Below are 5,575 nucleotides of genomic sequence, written 5' to 3' on the forward strand. Positions count from 1 at the left end.
ACACACACAGGCCTCAATCTCAATGTATATGTAGATAATCCAAGTAGAAGGGGCCCAAAAATGAGGGCAGCCTACCCTCCTCGGCATCTCCTAGGCAGGAAGCCGGATAAGCAGCACTGTGGGCACTGAAGGGCTCCACCCACAAAGCCACCTTCTTTGTCTTCACCGGCTCTGTGCTGGGGAAGCAGAAACCTTGTACCAGCATGCCTCCGGGCATCAGATGATAAGCCTTCACTTTTGCTTCGTCGTCGGAAGGACAGCTAGGAACAAGCCGCTGACAAAGGAAGGATTTTCTTTTAGCTTGACACTTCTTTTTGTGGATTAACTCTACATGTCCAGGGAACAGGAAGACAGGATGTAGGCTTTGTCTCCCTCCGCCCACGCCAGCCATTCATAGTCAGCCTCTCCAGTAAAGTCCAACACTTGAGTCATTGCACAGGCCTTTGTGACCAGCTGGTGGACAGGGAGACAGATCCAGTTGGCCTCTGTCCCTCCCACCTGTTCCTCTCCTTGCAACCTCTTCAGTCCTCCACAGGGCTGAGAAGGGCCAGATCCCCTCCCAGAGACAGTGTCTGACTCCTGCTCTCCGTGTTGGGCAGAAGGGAAAGTGCTTTGGTGACATTCCTGTCTGCAGATAGGAAACAGGATGAGAGAAATTCAGAAGCACTTTTCTTGTGGCTGGCCCTTCCTACAGCTTCCCTCTAGGAAGAACCAGCAGTGAGTGGTCAGCTAGGACCACAGCCATTCAGAACTGTCCTTGACTGTCCACTGTGTACAAGACAGTGGTGTGATATGTCAGTGAAGTTTATGAGCGTCCAAACAGAGGTGAGGAAGGGCTTAGAGTGGCAGCCATTCTTCTGAGAAGCATAGTCTGTGGACTAGAGACATCTATCCCCCCTCATGTATATATACATATATACACATATACACAAATACATACATTCACACATACACACACACAAATAAACATACACACAAATACATACACACATACACACATATATGCATGCATACATACATACATACACACATATACACACACACATACACACAATATATACACACCCCTGTTTATTCATCTACATATCCAACTTATCATTAATATATCCATCCATCCATCTATCTACCCATCTGTGATGGTTTCTATATGCTTGGCCCAGGGAGTGGCACTATTAGGAGGTATGGCCTTATCGGAGTAGGTGTGACCTTGCTAGAGTAGGTGTGGCCTTCTTGGAGTAGGCGTGTCATTGTGGGCACGGGCTTTAAAACCCTCATCCTAGCTGCCTGGAAGCCAGTCTGCTAGCAGCCTTCGGATGAAGATGTAGAACTCTCAGCTCCTCCTACACCATGCCTGCCCGGATGCTGCCATGTTCCTGTCTTGATGATAATGGACTGAACCTCTGAACCTGTAAGCTGTAAGCTAGACCCAATCAGATGTTCTTTGTAAGAGTTGCCTTGGTCATGGTGTCTGCTCACAGCAGTAACTAAGCAGCATCCTAAATGCTTAGCACATCAATCCATCCAACCAAATACCATCCATCCATCAACCTACCCACCCACTCATCTATCCATTCATCCATCGATCCATCCATCTACCCTCCCATCCTCCCTTCCTTTCTTTTTTTCCCTCTCCATTCATCCACGAAGACAGGCTTCTTTTAAGGAGCTTGGGGCCTGTCGTGTGAGGTCTGCCGGTATAGAGAAGTTCAGCTGTCCCCCTGTAGTTTTGCCAGTTGAATGTGCTGAAACTGACAGCAGACAGAACAGCGGGGGATGGGGGGAATTGGACATATTTATTAACCTGCACATGTGCACAGGAACCATATAAAATATGAAGGTCAGAGAAGGGTCAGATGGCCAAAGCTTAAGTACCTTCCTTACAGGATCGAGGGAAAAAGGATGTAGCCTAGAGGAGATTGCAGAAAGGGGGAGTGAGGCAGGCCCAGTGATTTGTGGAGAGATGAACTGGCCTGAAGGATACACAGAGGCTAGGCACAATGTTCTCTGGGCTCTGGGGGAGGTGGTGACAAGCTATGAAAAGCAGGTGGCAGATATGCCAGGAACAAAGGCTTTCTTGCAATGTGAAGTCCTGTGCTGTGTAAATGCATGACGAAGTTTCTCCCTTGCTGCCCCTCATGCCTGGCTGTCCTATGACCAAGTCGGGTCAGTCAGTCAACCTGGTCTTAAGGGAGGGATCGAGGACTGAAAAGAAAAAGACAATTGGACAACACTATAACATGACTCCAGCCAGTGCTGAGGCTAAGGTGGGTTTATTTTTCTCCATTCTAAGTACATGCAAAGAATAGGTCAGTTCTAAGGCATAAACAAAGTAGTAAAAGAACAAACAAAGCATAAACAAAGGTCCCATGATTATTGTATTCAGGGTCTTAACAAGAAGACCAAGCTACAAAGAACACATTCCTCAGCTATATTCATCTTGAGCCTAATTCCTAGTCCTAGCCCAATGTCAAATTCTTGCCAAATTCCTAGAAGGTGGCCCCCGAAGCTCTCCACAGTCCTAACCGTGCCATCTGACTGCAACACGGCCACATCATGGTGGGTTGGCTGCTTTATCCAAATCTGATGTCAGCATCACCTGAACAAAGATGCTGCAAAAACAGCTCATGTCCTTTCTGACAGCTTGCCGATGGCACAGCAGCAAACCCCTCTGCTGCTGGCGTCGTCTGTCACCACCACACATTTGCTGTGATTGCAAGTAGGAGGCTGAGGCAGGAGAGTCAAATTATGGCCGGCTCCTTATTTTCTGTTTACCTGCTCAGTTTTTTTCTTCTTTTTCTCCATTCCCCCTGTCTTATTTCTTCTTCCTCCTTCCTTCTCTCACTCCCGTTTTTCCCCATTCCTCCTTTCTCCTTCCTTCTTTCTCCTCTCTCCTCTTCTTCCTGCCTCTTTTTCTCAGTGCTAGAAATAGAACCCAGGACTCCTGTGCACACCAGGGGCCGAGCCACACGCCCAGGCCTACCGGACTTATTTTTACAGAATATTCTTTTTTATTCGAAAGAACAACTGACTGACACACTTCAGTCATTCAAGGCTTGAGAAACGGGGACTAGGAAGAAGGCTCAGCGGATAAAGTGCTAAAGCATAGAAGTCTGAGTCTGAATCTCTAGCACCCCTGTGCAAGCCAGGGGTGGTCACATACGTACATCTGTCACCCCAGTGCTGGGGAGGTGGACACAGATGGACCCTAGAGCTCGCTGGCCAGACAGTCTAGCCAAAGCTGTAAGGTCCAGGGTCAATAAGAGATCTTGTCCCCCAAAAAAAGTAAGGACAAGAACAGTAAAAGACACTTGGCATTGGCTTCAAGCCTGCACAACACAAACACACGAAGCAGGAAAAAAAGACATGAACATTGAGCGTCTGTGTGCACGTGTGTTGGTCAGTCTGTCTGTCCAGATTCACTCACCCACGCAGATATCTGGAGCGGGCAGAGGTTGGACCTTCGGTGTTTTTCTCCTTTAATCTCCATTTTAGTTTTGCTTCTTTGCTGAGACAGTGTCTTCTCACTTAACCTGGGGCTCCCATTTTGACCAGGCTGGCTGACCAGCCAGACACCAGGATCTATCTACCTGTCACCTGCTCCCCACCCCACCCCCGCCAGCTCGCCACCCCTGAGTGCTGGGGTCACAGGCATTTGCCACCACATCTGGTTTTGTACACTTATGCTGGGGATTCGAACTCAGGTCCTTATGTTTGTACCGCTAACGCTTGCTACCTAGACCCCTGGGCAGATGATTTCCTTCAAATAAGCAAAATACAAGGCCCAGCGTACATACAGACTTGGAGTCCCAGCTACTCTGGAAGCTGATGCAGTAAGGACTACTTGAGCCCAGGAGTACAAGGCCAGACTGAAGACACAGTGGGCCTGTGACTTCAACCATGGATAATACCATCTAAAATTTCAAACAAAAGCGAAAATCCCAGAGAACTTACATCTGTGATGTGAACTTGACCACTTTCTGGTGCTGACTCTTACAAAACAGGCAGGGGCATTGTTATGGTTTGTAGATGCTCAGCCCAGGGAGTGGCAGTGTTAGAAGATGTGGCCCTGTTGGAGTAGGTGTGGCTTTGTTGGAGTAGGTGTGGCCCTGTTGGAGTAGGTGTGGCCTTGTTGGAGTGGGTGTGGTCTTGTTGGAGTAGGTGTGTCACTGTGGACATGGGCTTTAAGACCCTCATTCTAGCTGCCTGGAAGCCAGTATTCTACTAGCAGCCTTCAGATGAAGATGTAGAACTCTCAGCTCCTCCTGCACCATGCCTGCCTGGATGCTGCCATGTTCCCACCTTGATGATAATGGACTGAACCTCTGAACCTGTAAGCCAGCCCCAATTAAATGTTGTTCTTATAAGAGTTGCCTTGGTCATGGTGTCTGTTCACAGCAGTAAAACCCTAACTAAGACAGACACTAGCAACCAGGTTATTGTTTAACCTAGTGAAAAAGATGAATGTTGGGCGCATCTGAACAATCTGTGAACTGATGCTTTCCGAATGTCCCATTGCAGAATCCCACGTGGGCAATGCTGCCAGACAATCCCTCGCAGTGCTGGGTTTTAGTTCATTGATGTGGCATCCTTCACTGAATCTAAGTCTACTGCCAGTGGCCCGGCTCTGCCAGAAACAAGCACATGGAATCTGGCAGAGCATCACGCTATCTGCAAAGGCAACCTAAATCCTGCTCTGCATCCTTGCTGCAGAGGGCCTCGTAGCTTCATGCACGTCAGCCAGAGTTATAAATCACGACTCGCTGGATGCAGAAGCAGAGAGGGACAATCTGGCTGTCCTCAATTAAGCCAGATGTTGAAAGGATTTGAAAAAAAAATGTTAAACAATGTCACCCTTCTCTTTGTCTATCCTTTGTTGGGGGAAATATTTTCTTAAACGTTCAGGTTAGATTTTTACTGTAATTTAAGAACATTGATAAAAGTCTTTTGAAACACTTTCTGCTTTGGTTTCCTTTGTTGTTTTGTTTTTAGTGTTGTTTCAGTTTGGGGAGCCGTATGCTTGCCTGAGTCGAAAGCCAGCTAGCTGGGAAGAAGAGCAGCCCAGGCTCCAGCTGGGAGCGTTCAGTAGTGCAAACAGGACGATCCTGTCCTAACGACTCAGGAGAAGCTAGTCTTCCTATCTCTCTGTGTTTGGGAGATTCCATGGCATCAGCTGGGCTTCTTGAAAATCTCAGGAGGTAAAGTGGGGGAGGGGGAAAGGGTGTAGAAAATTAGAATTAATGGGATCTTAGACATCAATGATACTGCTACAGACACATCAGCATGGTCATACTGAGAGCAAGAGAGACAGAGAAAGAGACAGAGACAGAGACAGAGAGACAGACAGAGACAAAGAGAGACAGACAGAGAGAGACAGAGACAGAGAGGAACAGAGAGCTAGACTGAGACAAAGAGACAGAGAAACGAAGAGACACAAAGAGACAGAGATACAGAAAGAGACAGACAGACAGAGACAGAAAGACAGAGAGACAGGCAGAGACAGAAAGACAGGCAGAGAGAGAGAGACAGAAAGAGAAAGAGACAGAGAGACAGACAGAGACAGAAGGACAGGCAGAGA

Source organism: Grammomys surdaster, unplaced genomic scaffold (genome assembly GCF_004785775.1).
Source record: "Grammomys surdaster isolate TR1022 unplaced genomic scaffold, NIH_TR_1.0 183, whole genome shotgun sequence".
NCBI classification, from domain to species: domain Eukaryota; kingdom Metazoa; phylum Chordata; class Mammalia; order Rodentia; family Muridae; genus Grammomys; species Grammomys surdaster.